This window comes from Macrotis lagotis, chromosome 2 (assembly GCF_037893015.1).
Source record: "Macrotis lagotis isolate mMagLag1 chromosome 2, bilby.v1.9.chrom.fasta, whole genome shotgun sequence".
Taxonomy (NCBI): Eukaryota; Metazoa; Chordata; class Mammalia; order Peramelemorphia; family Peramelidae; genus Macrotis; species Macrotis lagotis.
Window position 1 is genome coordinate 44,171,361 of NC_133659.1, and position 27,159 is coordinate 44,198,519.

Genomic DNA, 27,159 nt, shown 5'->3' on the forward strand with positions numbered 1-27,159 from the left:
AGTGTGGGATAAAGTAAAGCGACAACCAGAAAGGCCTGTAATCAGAAATGACTCCTTGGAGGGACACACTCTAGGACATAGGGTTCTTAAACTGGGGTCTATGAACTTATTTTCTTAATAGGTTAATAGCGGTCTTTAAATATGTTTGGTTTCTTTTCCAATTCTTTTGTAATAAAAAATTTATTTCCCCTTATTTAAAAACTATTTGTCTCTATGGTCCCCAAGTTTTCGCCAGACAGACTACTGAAAGGGTCTATGACACATAGAAAGTTTAAAAAAACCTGCTCTAGGTCCTCTTGTTTACTAAGACCCAAATGTCCATAACTCACACTCTTTTCCTTTGGGAAACATCACATCCCCCTCTCATACCCTTCTCCCAATAAAGTATTTGCTCCTTGATACCAGGAAAGGTTTCTCTATGATTTTTCCCCTAACATAGTAGGCACACAATTATTGGATAATAATTCTCTTTATGGTACACAGTGTTGTGCTATATGAACGGGGAGAAGAGGAGAATGGAATCGAAGCCTTCTCCATGGAGAATACTTGGGGACTGGACCACAGATACAAGTCCAAGGTGCTGATCCTGAGCCTCATCTACTTCTTGTGTCCCATGGGCTTTGCTGAGGCACATGGGGCAGAGTGCCTCAGCCACTTGGGGGAGGTGGGTAGTGGGTGTGGGGAGAGCAAGCATTTATTATTGCAAGAAAGACATTGTCTCAGATGCTTTACAAATAATATCACATGTGATCCTCACAACAACTCTGGGAGGTTAAGTACAATAGAGCCAATACAATTTCCCCATCTTAAAGTTGAGGAAAATGAGGCAGGCAGGGCTTAAGTGACTTGTCTAGGGTCAATAGTCAGTGAATGTTGAAAAAGGATTTATACTCAGGTCTTTCTCACACTAAGTCTAATGCTCTTTCCTATGAACTACCTAGCTGCCTCATTGGGAAGAACAGGATGGAAAGGGACTATTTAGAAAAGGATTGGTTATTGAGTTAGAAGACCCATGGGTCAAATGTTATTAATACATGTTAAATGCTTTGCATTTAAGGTATAATATTAACTATGATGATGACTGAAGGATGAAATGATATTTTTCCTTCATTTTTAATTGATATTATATTTTATTTTTCCAATTACATGTTATGAAAGTTTTTCAATATTCATCCACATGCATATGCATATTTTTAGGTTACCTAATTTCCTTCTACCCTCCCTTCCCATTCCCATTGCCTCAGTGGTGAACAGTTAGGCAAATATTATACTCAATTGTGTTTAGCATGTTTAGAAGATTAATTATTTTTTGCATTGTCCTTCATTTTCAAAGAAGACCATGACATCAGGGAGGTGATGCTATGACAAGGAAGTGAATTGGATTTAAGGGAAGGGGGAGGGGGGATTGTACTAAGTCGCCAGCCTCATTTTCTCCTCTGGAACTATCTGGGTCTAGTGGCCAGATATGAATCAGAATGACTGGAGATGGCCCTGGATACAGTGGCCTTTTTAAGCTAGATCTCAGTTTGTCTGACCATTCAATGATTAAGGCAGATAAGTAAGAGATGAGGCAAAGAATGACCTATTCTACCTTGTCAAAAAGAAAAAAAAAATCATTCTCAGGCACTGGAAATACAAATTCAAACAAGACAGTCTAGTTGCTTCCCTAAGGAGCTTGTGAGGGAACACAATAGACAAAAGAAGAAATAACAGCACATATAAAATGCTTTGCAAACCTTAAAACATAATGTTAATTATTATTTATTGAAAAAATTAATAAAAATAATACGTAAAGTGATTTACCAACTGAAATGTTAGCTAGTATTATTACTGTTGGAAAAATAAGAGGTTTCACTAGAGCTTTCTTTTGGCTGTTAAAACTCAAGATTCTCCCCCTTTCCCACCCTCCTCTGCCTTGCCCCCCCACCTCATTTACCCATTTATTCTTGCTCCCCTCCTCCAAAAGTCCCCTGAAAACCCCTAGAGAATCTGTTTTCTTTGCAACATCTGTAATCCATATGTCAAAACTGGAAATGACTAGGTTTTTCCCCCTTAAGTTTCAGTTTTAATGACTTAGGATGCCAATTCTCCCTTCCCATTCCACACCCCATGCCAGACTAATTAGGACAATTATCTGAGAGTCCGTGGCTCCAGATCAGTTAAAGTATGCTATTGAAGGCTAACAAATGAGAGGGTTAATTTCTCTTGATTGTTTCATAGTTCAGGGAGCAGTGAATCGCTTGGGGGGAACAGCTTCGTGGTCAAAAGGAATCCCCAGACTGTCTGGAACCAGGGTTTCCCCTCCTGGGTTCTTTTGCCTCTGAACTGTAAGGACTTGAGGTCCCATTGAAGTTGATTGCTGGAGATGAAAGGAGACTCTCCCAGCTCTGCTTTCTCACCTGCATGGCCAGGTAGTGATGATGATCTGAAGAATCTCTCCTGCCTGGCAGACTCTTGCCCATATGGGGAACATTGCCTGAAACTCTGCCCACTAGGGTTAGGTTGGTGTCCTGTGTATTTTAACTTATTTAGAAGGCAGAGCTCTCTCTGAATTCAGCTCTGGCCTATTATCTGGGCTGCCAGGGTTTCTGTACCTCTTTCCACCACCTCGGGTTTTGTTTCCATTGATACCATGGAGGGCCTATCATGTGTCAGCCTTGGGCTTTTTTGGTCAGGTCCTTCATTAGCATTATTGATAATTATTGCATCAAGTCATGATAAGCCTAAGGTAGATTCAAAGGCAACTAAAGGAATGGTGAATAATTTAGACTTCTCTATGGTTTTATTTCTACAGAATCAACATTACTGTAGAAATGTATCCTTAGCCATAAGAATGAAAGGAATGTGAAAACACTCCCTTTTCTTATTTCTTCTTGCTGAAATTCCAAATTAGAGCTTCATTTCCTTAGTTTTTCCTGTTAGCATGCAAATATACACTGAAATATATATTCTGTTTTCTTTGTAGCCCTCTTGTTCTTGGAACTGTGCTATAAAAATAATCTATATTTAGATAATCATTAGGTTTTAGAATTAGAAGGGCCTATCTGGTTTCTTTTGTTTTTGTTTTTTCATTTCTTTGTATCCTAGGTAGATAGCAAAGTACTGGACCTGTAACAGGCCCTCAATAAGTATTTGTTTCTTTGTCTTGACTAGTACAATTCTCTCATTTATGAATGAGGAACTTGAACCACTACTACTTCCACCCCACCAAAAGAGGAGTGGGAGGAGGAGGAAGGGGAGAAGGAGGAGGATACCAAGGAGGACAAAGAGGTGGGAAAGAAGGAAGGGGGAAAGGAGAGAAGGGAAAGGAGGGAAAGAAGGGGAAGGAGGAGAAGGGAGAGTTAGGGGAGAGGGGGAAGGAAGAGGAGGAGGAGGAGGAGGAGGAGGAGGAGGAGGAGGGGGAGGAAGAGGAGGAGGAAGAGGAGGAGGAGGAAGAGGAGGAGGAGGAGGAGGAGAAGAAGAAGAAGAAGAAGAAGAAGAAGAAGAAGAAGAAGAAGAAGAAGAAAAGAGAAGCTATTTGGTCATGGTTATAGAGATGGTAAAGAAAAAATCTGGGATTCAGATCCAATTCAAATTTAGGATTACAAATTCCTATGCCAATGTGTTTTTTTTTCCCAAAATGACCAACTGCACCCTCAGTTTATTTTTTCATATCTAGATAATCTTTTTCTGATGACATAGTGTCTTACAAGCTGGCCTTGAAACCAGGAAGACTTGGTTTAAAGTCCTATATCTGACACATACAGACTTTGTGACCTTGGGCAAGAAATTTAACTTCTCAGTATTCTAGGAAACTTTTTAACACTATAAATTGCAGAGAATGTGCCATATGGAGGAAGTTTTCTCACCTGGGAGTTACCTGTTACCTATTCCTATCTCCTATAAAATCTTGATGAGAGTGATCCGCTTATGCATCAAGGATATCCTTGATGATGATATGAGAAGAAATTATGCAGTCTTTCATAATTTTATCTAGCAGAAAACATCTTCGCCATGATGAAGTTAACTAAAATGGAGAATTCATTATTGAATTGTTTGTTCATTTTTAAAATTAAACTCAATAGAGCAAAATGCGATCTTGAAGACTGTTTTCTAGCAAGTTCTCTCCCATACAAAATTTCTTAAAATTAGTCACAACAGAGAATTTTGTTAGTGACCCTTTGATTATCAGTATCAAGAGAAGCTTAAAGCAGGAGACATATACTTACAATTGTGTTGCAAGATTGTTGAGCAGAGAGTTCACATAGAAGATGGATTCCCTAAGAATAACAAAGTGCTCCAGATGCTCTTACATTTTTGAAAATCAAATAATATTTTATTTCTGTAAAGATAATTTTTACATTCATTTTTTAAAAACATTTTAAGTTCCAAATTTTCTCTCTCCCCCCACTCACTTCCCCTCTCCCTGAAACAATAAGCAAATTCCACCATGCAAAATAGATTATCAAATTAGTCATATTGTGAAAGACAGAAACCCAAAGGAAAAACAACCACAAAAAAATTATAGAAAGGAAAAAATAGTGTGCTTCAATCTGCATTCAGATTCCATTAAATCTTTCCATGGAGATTGATGATCTTAGTTTCAGATGACATTGTATTGCTCACATCAAGTCCTAGAATACCCAACAGCCTACTTCATGACATCAGCAACCAGTCTAAAGACTTTGGCCTGACTAGACAGAAAGGGTAAAATAAATGAGTAAGAATGATTGATGTCTAGACCAGGGTTCTCTAAAAGTGGGGGCTGGTCGCCTTAGAGGCCCACACCTGACTCCAAAGTGTTGATGGACTAATTTTAGAGAGGGAAGATGGACCACATCCTACCCTCTCCCTCACACATATCCATCCTTGTCATTTCTATCTCCATAATATTTCTTGCCATCTTTTCAATCAAATCTTGTCATCACAGCTATACAAGTTCTAATCTCTCCACTCAAACAGCCACCAGCCTCTTGGTCTCATCATCTCTTTCCCTTAATTATTACATGGCTGCCTAAAGGGTCTCCTTGACTCAAGTCTCTCCCTTCTCTAATCTGATTAGAGACAGCTAAGTGGTGCAGTAGAGTCCTGGCCTTGGAATCAGAAAGACCTGAGTTCAAATTTAGAGTCAGATACTTACTAGCTATGTGATTCTAGATAAGTCACTTAACCTTTCCCTGACACAGTTACCTAAAATATAAAACAACAACCTCCCAGGCTTGTTGTAAGAATCTAAATGAAATAATATTTCTAAAGCACTTAGCATCATGTCTAGCAATGGTATGAAATAAAGGCTATTTCCTTCTTTATTTCCTCTACACCTACACCAGTGATATCAAACTCAAAAAGGAATGGGGAGGGGCGGGGATAACACTAATTTGTATGGACTGCTATTGAGTTCATTTTAAAATGTAATGTTGTATATCTCTTATTGTATTTTTATTTATTTGATTAAATATTTCCCAATTACATTTCAATCTGATTCAGACCACCCTAGGAAATATTGTGGGATGCATTTGGCCTATTGGTCACCTCTTTGATGACTCTGTTTTTCACAAGTGATTGTCCAAAAATACAGGTCTGACCATGTCACTCCTCTACTCAAATCCTTTAGCTTTAGTATTAAATGTTATTTGATCTTTAGTTTATATTTTTAAATTTTCTATTTTTGTGTTTTTATAATATACATATTTATTAGTAGAGTAGTACATCATATTATTAATAAATAAGGATATATATATTACAGAAATTTTTTTAAAGATAGAGGTATAAGATAAAAAAAAAAATGTTTAGACCATTGGAGGTCAGTTAAACTTTGACCCAAAGGCCAAATCTAGCTCACTGACCATTTTTGTATATAGCCAGTTAATAAGAATAGTTTTTACATTTTTGAATCAAATATTATTATATTTGCAATTATTTTTAAAAGCATTCTTAACTCATTGACCATACCACACTGTAGTTTAGTGACCCTTGGTCTATACTATGATATCTAGTGAGTTAGTTCATCAGTAAACATAATCTTTGGGAAACACTGTTACAGATGGATAATGAACTTGGCCCAGAATTGCACAGGAGCAAGAGAGTAGGCTCAGTTACTATTGAGAATATGCCTAGCTCTTCCAGTGATCATAAACTGTTCCCTAAAACAAAGATCCCTTCTTTGAACATCAATATTCTTCTGGTTAAGCTACATGATGGCAAATTGTGAAACAATCACAATCTTTCTTGAGTCAGAATTGCAGGTAACCCAAAGAATGGGTATATAGTAGTACAAAGAGTCTACAACATAAAAGCAATGATGACTAATATGGAAAAAGTCAAGTAAAATCCATCATCCAAGAACTGTTTGATTGACAATGGAAGTGGGCCAATCAATAATAAATCAATAGAGATGGTTACCTTGGTGCCCACAGAGTAACTGAGGGAACTGGGAAAGACCTGCTATGGAAAATGAAGTCTGAACTGAGTCTAGAAGGAAGCCACGATATGAAGATAAGGAGGAAGAACATTCTAGGTACCAGTAACAATTTGTTGGAAGGCACAGGGACTATAGTGTTCTGTGTGAAGAGTAGCAAATAGTCTAATATGGCAAAGAAATAAGGTATAAAAAGACAAGAAAGATGAAAATAGACCTAGCTGTGAGAGTTTAAAATGCCAAAAAGAAGATTTTTTTATCTGATCCTAGATACAGTAGGGAACTACTGAGACTATACTGAGCTGAGTGCAGCTAGATGATGCAGTAGAGTCAAGGGATTCTACTAGGCAAAGAGTCAAGAAGACTCATCTTTGGAAGTTCAAATCTAGTCTCAGCCATATCTAGCTAGGAGAACAGGCAAGTCACTTAACCCATTTGTCTCAGTTTCCTCATCTGTAAAATGAGCTGGAGAAGGAAATAGCAAATCACTCCATTAACTCTACTAAGAAAACCATAGTCAGACACAACTGGATAGCACCACCAACAAACAAAAAGATGTAAAAGCCCAGTCCCTGCCCTTGGAGAGTTTATAACCTAGTAGGTCAGAGAAGATTCATATACAAATTATAACTCCCAGCACAATGCTGAGTATTTAGTAGAAAATCAAATGTCAAGTAGTCAATTGATATAGTCTATAGACAAGATTCATAAACCAAAGTCTGGCTTGTCATCTGTTCTATCCCCACATTCTTGCCTTCCACCTCTTGTTCGGAGCAACAGTCATCAAACTCATGCTAATATAACAGGGTAGGTCAATCACCTGCTTAAATCTAGAGTTATCTTACTAGCCATGTGATCCTAGAGAGGGAAGATGGACCACATCCTCCTCACTGCTCAGTGGACATTTGTTAGCCATTGCTTAGTCTCCTACTCTACATAATGTAAATAATACATGCTATTATTTCTGCGACTCCCCAGACCCCAACTCCCCTCATTCCCTGGCCAACAATCCCTTCTGTGTGTTTCTTCCCATAAGGATAAAAATTTCTCAGGGGGAAGGATTGTCTCACTTTTGTATTTGATCCCATGCTTTGCATAGTAGCTGGCACATATAGCAAGCATTTAATAAATCTATTTTCGTTCACTGATTCTCATTCCAAGGAGTGGCTTGAGAAAGTATATGTCTAGCTCCTCTGCCTATCTTCACCAGACAACTCTTCCCAAAACCTGTCTTCATCATTTTACTCTTGGGTTTAGTAATTTACAATGACTCTCCTTTACCTACCACATCAAGGCTACAGTCATCAGTTTAGTTTTCAAGGTCTTCTATAAACCCATCCCCACCCTGCCTGTCTCTCATTGCCTCTCACTTTGGCATTGTGAATCCTCCAGATCAGCTTGGGTCTATACTGTCTTCCCCACCCTACCCTCCTCTTCCGTTCCCCCCCCCCCATACATATACAAATGCTAATTCCAATCTCTCATTGCTCATGTTGGTCTCCCAGTCTGAATTACGGCTCCCTCTCCCTTCTCCTCCTAGCTAAATCTTCCCCATCCTTCAAAGTCCAGTCAATGTCCTATTTCTTTTATTAAGCCATTATTCACTGACTCAGCCCCAATAACATCTTCCTTTGCTGAATTTTTGCTGAATTAATGGTCTGAGCCACATCACTTAGCACTAGATTATACTTTGTCATTTATTACTGTCCAATTATGTATGCATATTAGTCTTGTCTCCTTAGTTCAATTGTAATTTCCATGAAGTCAAGGATCATGTCTTCTCATCATTCATTCAGTTGTTTATCAGCACATTGATTTAGGACCTACTATGTTCCTTAGGCAGAGAGAGACAAAAAGTTACACTAGATACTGTGCATGCATTAAGAGAATTTGTAATCTAATAGAAAATATAAGACATGTACACAAGTTAGATCTCCTAGCACAGTCCAAGAACACGGTAAGAATGCAATGAATATTTATTGCTTAGGCCATGATCCAGGTAACTGGTCTAGATGGATAGATGGAATAGATGGATACAGGGAGTTAGGAAGGCTCATCTTTCTGAATTCAAATCTGACCTTCGACATTTCCTAAATGGGTAACATTGGGCAAGTCACTTTAACCTGCTTGCCTCAGTTTCCCCTTCTGCAAAATGAACCGGAGAAGGAAATGGCAAACCACTCCAAATATGTCACAAATAGTCATACAAGATTTAAACTCCTGAAGAATAATAAGTCTGTGTAAACTTTTAGTACCTTTTTCCTCACATACACTTCAATCTTTTCTATTATGCTGCTATCATCACCCTGGAAGAAGGCATTTGTATATGACTGAAGGTCATTTTATATTTTGTCTGTTTTAAGGGTTGCCACGACTGAAAAAAGTTCATCATGTGTAGCCAGCATTGATCATGCTCCTTCCCTGCATTTAGCTAGTCTAGTCTACATATAAGAAACACACATTCTGTCACCAGGTCTATGCTTGAACCCTTTCCAGCTTGGTAGAACCTGCTAGAGCTTGTGATCTGTTGACAGAGCCTTTGAGAACCCAGGATAATGTCTGTACCATGATGAGACATCACAATAGGACTTTAATGGAGGTGTGGAAAGACTCAAGGTAGGCATAATCAGGTTGTAGCACGTTACCAACAACGATTTAGGCATAGAAAGTCATGTAAGAAATATCTCAGAGGATGTCTAAGGCCAGAAAAGGAGGTGGGTCACTCACATGGAAAAAATGGTAGCCAATATAGGGATAGACCAAGAGACATCACTGGTATCACCAAGAGAGGCAAAGCACAAGGAAATCTCTTGAAAGCATTTTGACCAGATCATCTAGGATGCATTCATGGGAAAACTTGGACAGGTATTTTACAACATGTGGGGTGGAGAGGGATGGGAGTTTTGATTGGTATCTGGCAGAAGGGAATCATAGCTCCATCGAAATGTCAAGCATGGTCAAGGTTGAAATTCATAGGTCTGTTGAAAGTAACTGGGCAATGGAAAATTTTTATGACCCTCATTATTGAAAAACAAATGCCCACTTGTGATTGAGTTCACATTTATTAGTAAAGGATTATAAATTCTCTAAATGACTAATGATTTCATGGGGTCAGTTCCAAGGAAAAACTAATTCCAGTCAGCTATGGAAGAAACTTGTCTTCCTTGTTGCAACTCTTAGAGAAGCTCAACAGACATCTCTAGAATTACCAGGAAGTTGATCAAATTGATTAGTTTTAAAATGGTAGGACATACATTTAAGAATGATGTGATTTTATTATTTTTTGAAGATTCTCTTCTTTTTCATGGCAAACGCAAGAACTAAACATGTAGCTTTTTGCCTGCTTTGACTAAGAGGGAAGAGAATTTGGGAAGTTGACCAAATTGATTAGTTAAAAACTATTAGGGCACAAATTTAAGAATAATTTGATTTTATTATTTTTTAAAAGCTCTCTTCTTTTGCATGGCAAACACAAAGAGGAAACATGTAACCTTTTGCCTACTTTGCCTAAGAGGGAAGAGGATTTAGGAGATTACAAAAATGAACATTTTCCTAATGATAGGCTAAAGTGAGTATAATAGGGGAATGTTCTTATACTTGGAGATAAAATTGAATTTCCCACTCATTTTCTGAAAAGTAGCAATAATAGCATCAGCAACGACAATAGCAAAACAACAAATAAAATAATGATAATAGAACAAGCATAATAATGATAGCTAGTATTAATATAGTTTTAAAGATTGCAGAGTGCTTGAAATGTGTTAACTCATATGATTTGCTCCAGCAAAGTCTGTTTTCTTTAAGTGACGCCTATTTAACAAATTGATTTCTACCTTAAAATTGTGCAGGCATTTCTACAGGGAAAAAAATCCCTGAATTCATTGAGTTTAAAACTTTTGGTGAGGAAGGGATCAATATGATGGAGAATTGATAGCATTACTGTAGGGTTTTGCTTGTAGGGATCTCTTTCACTTTATATTTCCATCCTTGCCCAAATCTTGAATTAATTTATCATCATCCACCATTACCATATCATGGATTGTTCTACCAGGCTTTTGATTCCTGATTGCAGAGTCAAAACTCCAAAGATTTTCATGCTTTCTATGCCTTCTTTGGTCTAAGTACTTACAGTACTGATTAGAGTTGCTACTATGTGAGCCTGGAGAGTTTTTTACTCCAATCCAAAAATTCCTTAAGCTTAAGGCGCATGGTTCTAGAAAATGAATCCATTCCCTGCTATCTCAATTCTGAAAATTCAAAATTCCATAGAACAAAATGATATGCACCATTAATTATTTCTCTGTTGACCTGTACCATGATATCTCTGAGTTTTCAAGGTGCCCTTAAGGATAGATTATCTTCCACCTTGACCTACATTGATTATCTAATTATCTAATCTTGATTCTTGACTGAAATTCTTTTTGATTAAACCAATCTATAAATATTTATTAAGCACCTACTGTTGCCAGACATTGTACAGGTTTGGGGATACCATAACAGAGTGAAACAGTTCTTGTCCTTAAAGAAATTTAGCACCATGTCAACTGAAAAACATGTGTCTTCTCCATTAGAATGTAAACTCCCTTTTGAGTAGGAATTCACTGTGTTTGTATTCCCAATGTCTTGCACAGAATAAATATTTCATAAATACTTAAGACTGTTTAAAAGAATTAATCTCATTTTATATATATATATTATATATATATATATTTTTTTTTTTTTATAAAAGTTGTATGAGAAAGTACCTATATTCTTGACCTTGGAGTCAAGAAGAGCTAGCTGGGTTCAAATCACATTTTATTTGCTTATCAGTTATATGTGAGGTCTGACCAAGTCACTCAACTTATTTGAGACTTAGTTTCCCCATTTGTAAAATGGGAGTGGGCAGCTAGGTGGGGTCATAGGACAGAGAGTGCCCAATCTGAAGCCAGGAAAACTCATCTTCCTCAGTTCAAGTTTGGTCTCAGACACTAATTGAGTGACCTTGGACAAGTCATATAACCTTGTTTGCCTCAATTTCTTCATCTGTAAAATGAGTTGGTGAGGGAATGGCAAACTGCTCTAGATTCTTTGCCATGACCTCAAGGAGTCATGAAGAGTCAGACAAGACTGAAAAAATAACCAAATAACAAAAATGAAACTAATAGTAGTAACTACATTCCAGGACTCTGTGAGGGTCAAATGAGCTAATAATAATATTATTATTAATATTTCTTGTCTGTAAATGAGATTAATGATACTTGTTGGCAGAGCTATTGTAATAAAAATACCTTACACATTTAAGAAATTATTATGCTCATAAAAAATTTTAAGATATGTGACAGAAAATCTCAGTTCGTTCATAAGTACCTGCCTAGCACTATGCTGTGCACTTATTAGGACTTAATAAATATTGAATAAAATATAAAATTAAAATAAAAACTTAGATAAGTTTAGCACCTTAATTTTGTTCCTTGACTTAAAAAGAAAAATTTTAAAAAGTGGAATTAGGCATCCAATTTCTATATTAAAACAACACTGTAAAACATCCTTTTAAAAAAATATTTGATTTTCATTTTCAAACTTAGATCAAGAGAACTGAGAGTCATGATCTTTAGTTTTACCAATTTTTTTTTGATCTTGCTGAAAGACCTTAAGAACTTGCTAGTGATCCTAAAAGGCCACATTTCCTGCCAGTTTTATTTTCTCTTTATTCTATTACCAAAAGTCTTTGTTATTGACTTTCTTCAGCTACCCACATCCTCATATCCTGCTGTTTTTCTCATTTGGGTAGAAACAGTACTTCACCATTCGATTCCCCCACCAGGACATCTTTTCTTTGATGCGGTTGGGGGATAATCTTATTTCTGCTGAACCCATTATATGGAATCCTAGTGATCTCAAACCCCAGAAGCTGCGTTATTTTCTGAGTTTTTGCTATAAGTCCATGCATAAATCCATGTATTTTACTTTTTTTCGCAGGTGAAAAATCTTCATTTAAACTTTCAAAACCATAGCTAAGCCCTTGCCCCTTGGGCTCTTCAGTAGCTTCCAGTGATGATGGTGAAGTTAACCACATGGTTTGACTGATCATCTACAGAGAGTTTAATTGTTCCAAGGATGGTCCCATAGGTCATCTTTCTTCTTGCCTGCCTCCTGTTCCTGCATTCCAGCCCTCTTTCCATTGTCTCGTCCCTCTCAACCTCCTTTTTCTTTCTTCTTTGCCTTAGACAGCCCCTGACATTTATGAGCATTGTGCCCCAGGGATAGATTGCATTCAGTGAGCCAGATGTTGGCATCTGGTTTGAATCGAGGCTTCCTTCTCCAACTCCTCCCTGCCTCTCAAACAAAGGATGCCACTCACACCAAAGTCACAGGTTCTTAAATCTAGATCTGAAAGGCTGTCTCCCCCAACTCCTTCATTTTACAGATGGGGATCCTGAAATTTCAAGGAGCTAGGATAGTTTTTGAACTCAGGTCCGGTGACCCCAAATTTCACATTCTTTCCAAGGTGGAGAAAGAGCAAACGCACCATTTAAAGAGAAAGTGGGGTCAGCAGTAGAGGCTGATCAGGGCAAGGCCAGTTCTACCCAATCATCAGGCAGCGGGGACTAGTTGACTAGAAGCTTAGCAATGGTTCTAGAACCCCATGAAATCTGACAGCTTCAGAACCTAGGAAAAGCCTCACCTTATGAATAGAAGAAATGGGTCTGCTTGCTGAATTCTGTTCCCTCACTGTAGCTGGAGGCAAATCTTAATCTGTGCTGCAGTTTCTCCTTGTGCAAAAGTGGGGTCTAAAATGCCTCCCTAATAATGAAGTGGTGAAACTTCATTCTTGTTTTTGCAGTATTGTTGATAGAGGTAACAAGGTGTAGGAATGGTTTGTGACTCATTCTGCCTCCATGATGCAACAGGTAAACAAACTGGGCAGAATTGAGATCATGAAGATAAGATTTGATCTCCTCCCCTTTTCCTTCCCTCTTCTTTCCCCTCCTCTCTCTACTTCCCTCCCCTTTCTCTGCCCACTGCTTTCCTACTTTTGTCCTTCCTCCCTCCTCCCTTTTACCTTCCCCCCTCTTTTTTTTCCTCTTCTCCCTTTACCTCTCCCTTCTTTTAACTCCTTCCCTCCTCTCACTCTTCCTCCTTCCCCCAGTAGGGTTAATTTGAAGGATCTGAGTTACAATTCCAAATCTCCTACTTACAACTTATCTCATCATTCAACCTCTGAGATGCAATGATTTTGTGACCCTGGAAATATGATTTACCTGCTTGAAGCTTTAGGCACTTCTTTAAGATAATGAACATGGTAGGTGAAAATGCCTTAAATGTATGTGTTGGAAAAGTGATAGGACCAGGACAGCTAGGTGGTGCAGTGGATAGCAAGTCACTTAACCCCTTTGCCATTTAAAAAAAAAAATGATAGGACCTTTTCCATACTTATCAAGGGGAATGCTAATTTCTCTCCTTTCCAGAAACCCTGAGGGCCTTCCCCTACCAAGCTGATACACACACACACACACACATCTAGTGGAAGCTATTCTGTGCTTCATTTCTTTTTTTCCCCAAGGCAATGGGATTAAGTAATTTACCCAAGGTCACACAGCTAGGTAATTATTAAGTGTGTGAGGTCACATTTGAACTCAGGTCCTCTTTACTCTAGGGTTGTTGCTCTATCCACTGCTGCCCCTCTGCTTCATTTCTTACCCAGCCCTAATCACTGAATGGGCATTGCCTCAGTTAAACTGAGACCTGGGAAACACCTTAGCTTTAAAAGGTCAAGTTCTCCCACTGCATCCTTCTTCATTCATCCTGATCCACATCTGGCCACTGGACCTAGATGACTCTGGAGGAGAAAGTGAGGCTGGTGACTACACAGCCCTCCCTCACTTGAATACAATTCATTTACAGGCCATTACATCACCTCCTGATGTCTTTGTTCTCTTTGAGAACAAAGGACAAACAAGTATATAATGATGATGATGATGATAACAATAATAATGTTTGTCCTTCACTTTTGAGGAAGATCACACTATCAGAGAGATGATGCCATGCCAAGCACATGAATTGAGTTTTGAGTGAGGGGGACTGAGCTGAGTCACCAGCCTCACTTTCTCCTCCAGAGCCATCCGGGTCCAGTGGCCAGCTATAGATCAGGATGACTGGAGATGGACCTGGATGAGAGACAATGAAGGTTAAGTAACTTGCTCAAGGACAGCCAGTAAGTATCTGAGGCCAGACTTGAACTCTGGTCCTCCTGGCTCCAAGACCAGTGCTCTATCCACCTTATACCTAGCTGTCCCAGATAATGAATGAAAAAGAAAGGGTTGACTAGGACTGGTAGAGGAAATTCCCTGTTCCACTGAAATCACTGGTCCAGTCCCTATTCTTTTACTGAATTCCCCTTTCTACTGCTTACTAGCTATATGTTCTTGGGTATGTCATTACCATTCCAGACTTTGTTTCCCATTTTAAAAAATGACTGGTTTCTAGCTAATTCTCCTCAATCACTCTTTAACCTTTGACACTATTGCTCACCTTTTTTCCCCTGGATACTCTCTTATCTCTAGATTTTCAAGACACCCCTATTTCCTGGTTTTGCCTGAGTGATGGTTTCCAGCCTCTTCTGCTGAGTCCCCATCTAGATCCTGCCCTCTAACATAGATGTCCCTCAGGGTTTTGTCCTGGGTTCTCTTCTCTTCTTCCTCTACACTATTTCACTGGGTGACCTCATCAGCTCTCAAGGGTTTAATTATCATTTTTTTATGCTGATACTTCTCAAATCTACCAATCCTGCCCCAGATTCTCTGCCGACCTCCAATCTTTCATCTCTAACCATCTTATCCAGTAGACATTTTAAAGTCAACATCTCAGTCAGGACTCATTATCTGTTCCCCCCAGTTCATCCTACCTTCCCTATTACTGTAAAAGGCAATAGCCCCCTCCCAGTCCATCAGATTTACCCTCAGTTCCCCTCTCTCCCCCTTCTATATGGACTCTTTTACCAAGTCCTATCAGTTTCCCCTTTGTATCATCTCTCAGATATGCTCCCTCTCCTCTGCCACTGCCACTACCCTGGTGCAGTCCTTCATCATCTCCTACTTGGAATATTGCAATAGCCTGCTGGTGGGTCTGCCTGCCCCATCTCTCTCCTCTCCCCAATTCATTCTTCATTCAGCCACAAGTGATTTTTCCTAAAGTGCAGGTTGGATCATGTGACAGCCCCTCCCCTAGCAATAGACTCCAGTAAAATGCTTTGTTTGGCATTCCGAGTCCTTCCTAACCTAGCCCCCTTCCTCCCTTTTCACTCTTTGTATGTTTGGCATTCAAGGTCCTTCCTAACTTATCCCTCTCCTTACCTGTTCACTCCTCTTACACGCTAGTCTTAGTGACACTGGATTCCTTGCTATTCTATAAGCAAGACTGTTCATCTCTTGGCTCTGGGCATTTTCTCTGTATATGCTCCTTGCTGGACTTCTCTCCCTCCTGACTTCCTTTAAATCTCAGCTAAAAACCCATCTTCTACAGGAAATCATTCCAACTTCCTCTTAGCTTGAGTGCCTTCCCTCTCAATTATTTCCTATTCATCCTATATTTATATATATATATATTGCTTGTTGCCTCTCCCATTAGATTATGGACTTCTTGAGGACAGAGAGCATCTTGGACCTCTTTTTGTATCCCCAGGTTTAGCACAGATCCTGGGACATAGTAGATGCTTAATAAATGTTTATTAACTGACTGTTTCTGCATTACCTTCTAGATTAGATCCCATAATTAATGTTTATAGATAAATATAAAAATTATGATGATTCTTTCTTGAATTTGAAATGTGGAGATTTCCATGAAAGTCTGAAGCCTTTCTAAATCCAAGAAATGGGGTGGATTTTTTTTTAAACCCCAGCCCCTTTCAGTAATTTCCTTATTGACTGGGGCTATCAGGTTTTCCAAGAGGGTCTTATCTGCAGGCTTCAGCAGGTACCTGGCTCTGGAGCTGTCAAACAGGTTCAGTGGGATTACTCAGATGCTTGAGAGCCAGAGGCCAAGCTGGGTGAGCTCCTTGCTTTCTCCTTTCAGGGACTGCAGGCTTTGACCTGCCAAGAGGTGCCCAGACAGGGTCTAATCTGTCACACAAATATGCAGGAGCAAAAGTGCTAACAGTCTCTTATCACAGTGATTAGCAGCCACAGTCAGGAATTCTCAGACTAGAATTCAGGGATGGAAGGTTAGAGCAGTATCCTTTTGCAACAAAACATACTGGAGGAGTTGCCTAGTTTGTCTATAAAATCCAGATCAGATACTAAGATGCCAAATTTACTTATAGGAATTGGATTCCGCCTCCAGCATACATGGCCTCAACTCCCAATAATTCAGCAATCCTAAAATAACAAGCCAATGTACATGCTAGATAAAAGCCTCTTGCCATTTAAATTACTATACTATTTTTCTACCAATTAAATCCTTTCCCAGCAAGGGATCAGGTCTTTAATTTAATAAAGTAAAATAGCCTTTTCTACCACTGACTGCCCTGCTTATGATTTCAGATTGGTTCAGTGAAAAAAGTTTTCATTTTGTTAATATTTTTTACATGACACAAGATAATTATTTTCTTCACTGAAAAAAGGCCTAAAGTGGAGTTACTGTTTTGAAATTGACATTTAAAACTATGTTGCCCACGAAAAGGAAGCAGAATAGGGATGTGGGGCAAGAGCTCAACTGAATGGGAAGAAGAGTTGAGGACCCCAACATAGGCCTTCATCTTCATTGTCCTTCCTTGCCTTTGTAGAATCTGCTTCCTATTTCTAGAATACTTCCCCTCCTCATCTCAGGTTCATAAAGTCCCTAGGGTTTTTCTCTGTTTGTTTGTTTGCAAAGTTCAACTGAAAAATCCATCTCCTATATGAGGTCTTTCCAGATCCCCTAGTTACTGGTTTCTTTCTCCCAAAAAAGCTATCTTGCATTTGTTTTGTCAATATTTGGTAAGTATTCATAACCACTAAGTGACAGGCTAGGGAGCATGGCAGGCTAAAATGTCAATAACCCACTGAATTGGCAGAACTTGCTCCTCTTCTTTGTAAGTGGAGTTTCCTGGCAACCACTCCAGTTCATAGACATGGCTTTCCCTTTCAAGCACAAACTTTCAGGGCAAAGAGGGAGAAATGACTGCTGCAGCACTCACCAACCAGTTGGATTGTGCTAGGAATGGCTTTGCCTATTATTCTCTTTCTCCCTCAAAGAAATCTTCTCTCTTGGCTCCTTGACCCCTCCCCCCCCCCCAGTCAATAATCTTACCTAAAAGTGTTTCAAAGAAATAAACCCCTTTTCTCTCCAAAATTTTTCTCCTTGAAGATGACAAATGTGTGTGAATTCAGACAAATAAATTTGACATGAACAAGATAGTTGCTTTTTAAAATAATACTCCAAAACACAATAAAACCTCAGAAACTATTCTTAAATGTTCTAAAGGTGGTAACAGCTCTAAGCCTTGACCATTTAGGCTACAATTTAAAAAAAAAAGGTTGTGGCTAGCCATCCCTTTCTGGGAGGATGAAGAATAGATGAAGATAGAGAATAGTTTAAATCAGACCAATGGCAAGATAGGAGGACCCATTCTAGAAATCACAGTAAAAAAAAATCTCCATTGTCAGTCTCACCAACAGGTTCCAGGCATTCTCAGTCTGAGTCCTTAAAGTTTTGGGGTTGTCAAATGAAATCTGGCATTTGATTGTCTCTCCTACCAGACAGGACCCCAACAGATCAGGGTTAAGTGTGACCTCTTAGCACAGTCCAATCCTGTGAATCTGCAAGGTCCTAAATCTGTTTTCCTTCCAAAGGCATCCTTTCTCTCCTCAGTTCCATCTTCCCTTTCTTTCTGCTTCTTGCTCCCAGTTGTCCATTTCCCTCAAGGTCAAAACAAAACCAGGATGGGGAGGGGTAGATAAAGAGGAAGGATGCTGACAAATAGCTGTTTGAAATGGATCCATTTCCTGGATCTAATCCACTTGATGGTATGATATCTAAAGAAGGGATGACAAAGAAAGAAGGAAAGGAAGGGTCCTGTCTGGTAGGAGAGACATTCAAATGCCAGAGTTCACTTGGCAACTCAAAGACTTCAGGGACTTAGACCTGAGACTGTCTGGAACCTGTTGTGAGACTGACTATGAAGATTTTTTTTTTCCTCTGCGTTCTAGAAGAGATCCTCCTAACCTGCCATTGGTCTGATTTAAATTATTCTCTATCTTCCTTCATCTTCCCAGATAGAGAGGGATGACTAGCCACAGGTTTTTTTTTTTTTGAATTGTAACCTAAATGGTCAAGGCTTAGAGCCTTGAGATATTTATTTTATTTTATTTTTTTTAGATTTTTGAAAGGCAAATGGGGTTAAGTGACTTGCCCAAGGCCACACAGCTAGGTAATTACTAAGTGTCTGAGACCGGATTTGAACTTAGGTACTCCTGACTCCAAGGCTGGTGCTTTATCCACTACACCGCCTAGCTGCCCCTAGAGCCTTGAGATAAAGGGAAAAAGAAAGGAAGGAAAGCAAAGCAAAGCAAAGAGAAAGGGAAATAGGAAGGAAGGAAGGAAGGAAGGAAGGAAGGAAGGAAGGAAGGAAGGAAGGAAGGAAGAATGGATTAAAAAAGAAGATATCATTCTTTTCTTGATCTTGGTTTGTCAACTTTAAAATCAAGGGGTTGGGCATGATAGTCTCTAAGTACTCTTCTAGCTCTGAATTCATTTTTCTCTGAAACAGAATGAATGATGGGTGAAACAGAACAATTCCAAGAACATGGAGAAAGTTGAGGTTGTCTGAACTGAATGGCTCCATTTCCTCAGTAAAGTAGAAGATGAGGTCATTGGCTGAGAATAAGGGAGCAGAGTTGGAAAATTAAGGAGCCTGGAAAAAATTTGGAATAATGGGTGTAGGGAATAGGTTAGGGTTATGATTAAAGATGAATAGAAGAATGTCTGAGTAGCAGTTAGTGCCCAACTGAAATTAAAGTCAAGTCCTTTCCAACTTTCCAGAGCTGCTGAGAATCAAAAATAAGCTAATCATTGTGAAAACACTCCCTAAAATTAAAAAGCATTATTAAATTTTAAGATATGAATAATCTTATTTTGATAAAGGGCAATCCACATGGAGCCTGGGAAATTAAGTAATTAGAAGAAATCCTAGGACAAATCAGTGTTTTCACTCACTAAAGAATGTAAATATTTTTAAATATCTCTAACAGCTAAAACTTTCTACTAACAAATGTCTTTATCAGAAGAACATTCTTATTTGGAATAGCCAGTTCAGAAAGTAACATTTGGGCTGTGGACTAAAAGTTCTAGTTTATTATTGTAAATACTGTGAATCCATCAAATTATCTTAATTGATGCAAATTCTACAAACATGCCCTATTTATATTAATAGGAGCTTGATAACACAAAACAGGATATGTTGGGCAAGTTTTGTTCTTTGAAGAATTTGAATAAAGAAAATGTTAGGGGGGACAATCTTTCTGTCTTAGTTTGATATTTCTTTGTTGGTTTCTATTCTTGTGGTGGTTTCTCTAAATAGACTTATCCCTATTGTAAATAGCATTTCTCACTGTCACAAAATTTTAAGAAGTTATTTTAAAAGACATGGGGAATGGGAGGGGCACAGATGATATAAAAGCAAAATAGATCAATAAAAGTATTTTTTATAATTATCTTAATTTGAGGAGAAGAATGACTTTCTCTTGACAACTTTCTCTTCTCTCAAGACAACCATGTTTTCAACTTCTTTTACTTTAAAGATCAAACTTATGATGGCATGAGATGACCAGTATATTTGCAAGTTTTAGACAAAGAGAACAAGATCATGTTTAGGTGGAAAATGAGTCACTTTGCAGTAACTTACTTTGTGATTAAATCAATTTCTTCCTAAAATGTCACTGAATTATTACAATCCTCTAAAAAATGCTTTTTTTACCTGTACAAAACCTGTAGAAAATAGTCCAGACACCCTGATTGACATAGATTAAAGTCATTCTTAACAAAGAATAAAAGCTCTCATAAGTCATATTCCACAACAGAGTCTATCTTTACAATCACACAGCTATAAAGCTGTATCTCTTCCACTTTTAGATAGCTCTAACTGTTCACTGATTCTTACCTTACTTTAGAATATGCCAAAATCTACATCTATAACTTCCATCTGATGCTCCTATTTCTGTCTTCTGAGCCAAACAGAGCAAATCATTAGACCCTTCCACTGGACTCTGTTCTTTTGATCTATTTTTAATCCATACCATATAGCTTTACTCCTTTATAATATAATCTGAGATCTGGTAGATCTGGCAGTAAGACACTACAGTCTTTGCCCAATTTTCTTGGGCATTTTTGAGACTGGGTTGTGCAGTGAGATAGAGCATGGAAGCTGGAGTAAAAAAAAAAAATCTGGTTAAAATCTGTTTTCCATCACTTACCTGTGTGACTCTGAACAAGTCATTTAACTATTGTCTACTTCCATTTCCTCATCTATAAAAATAGGGATAGTAATAATTCTTACTTCCTGGGGTTGCTGTAAGGATAAAATGATATAGTATTTTAAAAGTACTTTGGAAACCCTGAAAAGCTATATAAAATTATCCACTACTATCAGCCAACCAAAAAATAATGCTTTTAATACCATATTTTATTTATTTATTTCCCAAAAGCATGTGAGTTTGGTAGTGGAAATAAAAAGGATACTTAAAAATCCTACAAAAAGTTCCTCCCAAGTATATGTTAAGACCTTGATTATCTACTTAGAAGACATTAATAAGATAATGGCTATAAGGTGCTTTGCCAACTTCAGAGCACCATAAACACGAGCCATTATTGATATTACTATTATTATAATATAGGGTCTCTTGAAAAATGCAACAGAGATAATTTACATAGATAATAGATTTTGAGCTGGAAAGGACTTTAAAGATCCATCTCATCTAGAAATCATCGTCTTATTTTACAGTTGAGGAAACTGAGGTCAAGAAGTGTTATTTAATTTACCTAGGCTCACACAGGTAGTAAATGGAATTTGAATTCAGAACCTCTAACTCCAAACCCAGTACTCTTTCCACTTTCTCACCCTTTCTCTTAATTCAATGAACTTCTAGTTCTTCATACTGAAAAGGTCCTCCAGATATATATTTTTTAAAGTTGACATTGTATTACTCCCAGCAAACCCTGCAACTCTGCAGAGGAAGGAAGGCAAATCACAATTATTCAAAAGTTAGGCCTACACATTCACAAACCAAGTGGACAAAGAATGGCATCTTTTATTAACATTGATATCTTTCTATTGATATTTTCTGGCTATGAATCCTGGATCATAATCTCCAAAGAAACACATATGTGGGCCACATAAAGAGCAGTGAAGAGATGAATGGGAAGCAAAAAGAGGTTACAGCATATTAACAGGGACAAACTATGTGCAAGAATTGATGGAAAATTCATGTCAAAGATAAACAGGTCCAACTGTTGGTAGAGTGGTGAACTGATCCACCCATTCTGAGAACAATTTGGAGCTATGTCCAAAAAAGCAATCAAACTGTGCCTACCCTTTGACCACAGCAATACCACTGCTAGACTGCTAGACCACTGTATCCCAAAGAGATTTTTTAAAAGGGGGAAAAGACCCACATGTACAAGAATATTCATAACAGCTTTTTTGTAGTGGCAAAGAATTGGAAATTGAGGGGATGCTCATCAATTGGAGAATGACAGAACAAGTTATGGTATATGAATGTAATTGAATATGATTGTTCTGTAAGAAATGATGAGCAGGCTGATTTCATAAAATCCTAGAAAGACTTAAATGAATTGATGCTGAGTAAAGTGAGCAGAACCAGGAGAACATTACATACCTTAATAGCAACATTTGGCAATGATCCATTCTGATACAGTTAGGTCTTCTTAGCAGAATATCGGACATTCTAAAAGACCTGTGATAGAAAATGCCATTCACTTCCAGAGAAAGAATATGAAGTTTGAATGCAGATCAAAGCATATTATTTTTACTTTTTAAATTTTGATTTTGTGATTTTTTTTCCTTCTCATAGTTTTCCCCATTTGTTTTGATTCTTCTTTCACAGCATGACTAATATAGAAATATGTATAACATGATTGTACATGAAGAGCCTATATCAGATCACATGCTATTACAGGATGGGGGGAGGGAGAAAACAAAAAAAAGAATGTTAAAAAATTATCTTAAATAATAATTGAAAAATAAATTTATTAATTAATATTTAATTTAAAATATCTAAAATTAATTATTTTAATTAATATTCAATTAGAGTTGACATTTTGATAATTAGATAATTTAAAATTAAAATAATTTTAATAACTAATAATTTTCATTAACATAAGCAGGCCCAGAAAAGGAAATCAATCATGTGGCAAGAGTGATATCCTTATAATGTTAAGGTATTTGGGAGAAGGTGAGTAGGATAATAAATCTCTATGACATCATAGGCCAAGATGGGGACAGTGGTTGGAGTCTCCTTGAGGTATATTATTGTCCTGGGCTTTGCAGCACGCTGGGGCCCTTGAGCAGATCTTTGATGGGGTCCAGACAATTACAGCCAAAGCTTCATGTTTCAAGAATTTCCCATCTACAGTTAGGACCCAGAAAAGCCTGAAGGCAAGCATATGAAGTTGATCTGAATAAATGTGATTCTGGGATATTGATCAAGATGAAAAATGAGTCAGATGCCACTTTGACTTTCTGAAGATCCAGCAGAGAAGGTATTTCTAGTTCTTATGCAATGTACATCCCTTTGATTTTATTTTAAACATTAATGTCAAATTCTGAGTTCAGAAATCTCTCCCTCCCTCTCACCCCTCCTCCATCCATTGAGAAAACTAGCAATATGAAATGAATTATATGTGTGAAATCACACAGAACACATTTCCACACTGATCGTGTTGGCAAAAGCAACAACAAAAACTACCAAGAAAGATGAAGTGAAAAAAGTGTGCTTCAGTCTACGACATACGCTCTCTGGAGGGAAACGGTATTTTTTTTATCGCAAGTCCTTTGGTACTATCTTGGGTCGTTGTGTTGAGCACACTGGCTAAGTCTTCCACAGTTGATCACTGTTGCAATATTGCTGTTTCTGAGTATGATAATAATAACTGTGATTTTAAAACAAGAGGTATTAAAAACAACTTTTTTGAGTTTGTGGAAGTAAAGGAAGGAAGGCAGGAAGTAGATTTTTTGGGAGCTTCTAAGAGGGAAGAAAGATAGAGGATAACCGTTATCTATTTTAACATTTTTTAAAAATCTATATGCAAGGGTGACCCTAGGCTAGGCATCTATCTCTCCCTCTTTGATCTATTGGGAAGTGAGGTTTAACCCCAAGCAAGGAAGGGGCAGAGGCAGGAGAGATATCTCCAATGAAAAAAGCATCAGCAGTGGGAGCTTAATGAGAAAGTACAAAGCTAAGGTTAGATGGTATAACAGAAAGAGCATTGCACGTTGGCTCCCATTTATGGATTTGAACTTGTCCCTAGGTGATCCCAGGTCCTTTCTCTTTATCTTGGTTTTAGGAAGGTTTTTCTGTTGAGAGAAAAGAGACAGAGTATCCAAGTAAGAAATAATAGGACTTTTACGGGCAGACTGATGGTATAGTGTGGGTAGAACCAAGAAGTCCAGACATTTACTAGCTATGACTTTGTGTAAGTCATTTAATCTGTGTTTGCCTCCGTTTTCCATCTGTAAAATGGGCATAATAACAGTGCCTATCTCCCAGAGTTAAAAGGATCAAACGAGATAGTAAAGAACTCAGCTAAGTTCTGACACATAGTAAGCGCTATCCAAATGGTCACTTTTGTTGTTATTTATGGATGAAGTCTTCCAGTGCTGAGAGGACGCCACTTCTTGCCCTAGCCCATGCAGTTCTAGCTTTCCTACCTGCCACATCTGAGCTTCTCTTGGATAGAGAAGGCCCTTAACCTGACCAGGATCTCTCTGGGCAGGTGACCAAGGGCTGGGACCCAGATCTGTAGCACGGCGGTTTTCAGACCCTTGTGCACATTTACCCAACCCATCCTCAGCAGAAAAGGTTAAAGATTGGAGATCTCCTGCCCTTCCCTTTTCCATATTCCATACTAGTCTCAAAAGGCACTCAGGATTTTAGAGTCACAGGAAAAAGGAGGTACCTGGATCTGACTTCTCAGACCCTAAAGAAAAGATGGTGATGGACAAAAGGTATTTGCAGAAAGAGTCAAGTGTTTGAAGAACTCTTCAGTTCTCAGGTCACTTTCCCGTTTATGGATTCTTAGATGCCAATTTGGTGCTCTCTAAATTCAGCCACACCTGGAGTTTTGCCCTACTTTTACTGTCTATTTAAGGCTCTATATATTGGATTGCAAACCTGAAGGAAAAAATGATATAAAGAAAATCATATCACAACAGAGAAAGGAAGAGGGAAGGAGATTTATCAGATCTCTAATACTAAAAATTAACTTATCCCATGTGGATGGTATGCTATAAAGTCAACTATTAGAAAATCTGAATTCTAGGCTTGTTTTTTCCACTTACTAGGTGAGTGATCTGGGGCATTGAAGTTGCCCTCTTTGGACCTTAGCTTTCTCACCCATAACGTGAGGACTTTACATTAGATGAGCTCTACCAGGCTACATTTATAGAAACAAGTAACTTCAACCTGTCAGCATTCCTTCCCAAAAGCAAAAATGAAGCAAATTTTTTCTAGTCAACTTTTTTACAAGTAAGCAATTTTCAAGGTAAGCTGCTTGGTTTTTTTTAAATGAGTCTGAATATGACTGTCTCTCTACAAGTTGCAGTGAGAAACCTTTCTTAAAAGATTGTGGTACAAAAGAAATGTTTCAGAACACCAGTGAAATGAAGAACTCTTATCTTTCAGGGATAGGTGTGTTTGCCTACTTTAGGACTGGAGGGATTGATGAGGTGTTTTGTAGTAGCTTTGAGGATAGGGGATTATGTAAAAGCAAACAAAATTCCTGGTATTCTCTTTAAGACTTCTATGGTCAGTCTTTTCACCTGTCAATTCTGAACTGTGGAATTTCAGGACTTCCAGAGATTATAGTTCTTTCTGAAAGGAGCTATTATCTAACCATCAAACTTCAGAAATGGATGGGAGCTCAGAATTGGTCTAATCTATCTCACAATGGAATAGTATTTCTTCTACAAGATATCATCCAAGGTGGTCCCTTGTGCTTTGCTTAAAGATCTCTAGGGAAGGGGCAGCTAGGTGGTGCAGTGAACAGAGCACTGGTACTGGAGTCAGGAGGACCTGAGTTCAAATCAGATCTCAGACACTTGGGCAAGTCATTTAACTCCATTGCTTTGCCACCCCCCTCTAAAAAAAGATCTCTAGGGAGAGGGAATCAACTACTTTCTGAGGAAATTCATTCTACTTTTGAATATTTGCTGTTACAAAATTTCCCCTTATACTGAGTTACCTTTCTCACATATACAGCTATTCCTAGTTCTATCTCTTAGGCCGCACAGAACAAGTTATTAAACTATTTCATATGACAACCTTCCAAAGACTTGAAAAACTGATTTCTCCCAACCCCCCCACCTTTCTCTCCCACCAAGTCATCTGTTCTCCAGGATAAACATTTGCAGTTCCTTCAACTTACCCTCACAGGAATCATCAGATGTCAAAGACAATTCTTGGGAGAGAGAACCAAAGCAAACTAAGTGTTAAGTAGTTCAGCCTTCTTCTATTTGTTCATTCTCATGCCATCATTAGATCTGGATTTGAAACCTAGTTCCAATATTTCATAACTCTGATGCATCTCATAATCTTGATAGGATGAAGATAATTGAGGGCATACTTACACTATCTACTCCACAAAGTTGAGGTGAAGAAAACTCTTTGTTAGGAGTATTCAGAAGAGTCACCTATGAAAGTGAAGGACTTTGAGTCCATGAAATATGAGACTTGGTGTAATTAACTGAACATGTTTAGCCTGGAGGAGGGAGAAAAGACAGAGAAGGTAGGGAATAATAGTCATCTTCAAGTATTTGAAGGGACGTCAGATGGAAGAGGGATTAGGTTTGTTCTGAATGGCTCCTAAGGACAGAACCAGGAGTAAACATTTGATGTTGACAAAGACCAGAAAAATATTTTAGAGTTTAGAGTTGACCAGAAGAGATGTGGACTGCCTCACTTAAGAAGTGTATACCTCCTTCTTGGAGGTCTTCAAACAAGAGAGTGGAAGACCATTTGTTGGACATAGCATAGTAGGGAACTTTTTGTTTAAGCATTGGACAAGATGATCATTGATCCCTTCCAAATTTCAAATTCTGTGATTTTGTAAAAAGAAAGACAGGAAAAAAAATCAAAATTAAACATGTTCAAGTATACAGATGCAAAGAAGAAAGTATCACATTTGGTCAGGTCTGATAATGTCATATTGAAAGCAAAGGGGTTGGGGCGGCTAGGTGGCATAGTGGATAAAGCACTGGAGTCAGAAATACCAGGGTTCAAATCCGGCCTCAGACACTTAATAATTACCTAGCTGTGTGGCCTTGGGCAAGCCACTTAACCCCATTTGCCTTGCAAAAACCTAAAACAAAACAAAACAGAAAGCAAAGGGGTTGTAAATTGAGAGCAAAGGGAAAATCAGTTGACACCAGCATACTTCATTGGTATCCATTAGAAGATCTAGAGGAAATATGTTGGTTATATCCTGTGTGCCAGATGAATGGGAGGACATGGACTAGAATCTCAAAGGATGTCAACATGGATAAATTGTGCTTTATTGAAAAGAATACTCAC

General features: G+C 38.2%; 1 pseudogene; it reads right to left on the reverse strand.

Annotated features, from left to right (window-relative positions):
* Positions 1–13,784: 13,784 nt before the first annotated feature.
* Positions 13,785–13,854, reverse strand: LOC141515785 (U6atac minor spliceosomal RNA; annotated as a pseudogene).
* Between the last annotated feature and the right edge of the window lie 13,305 nt (positions 13,855–27,159).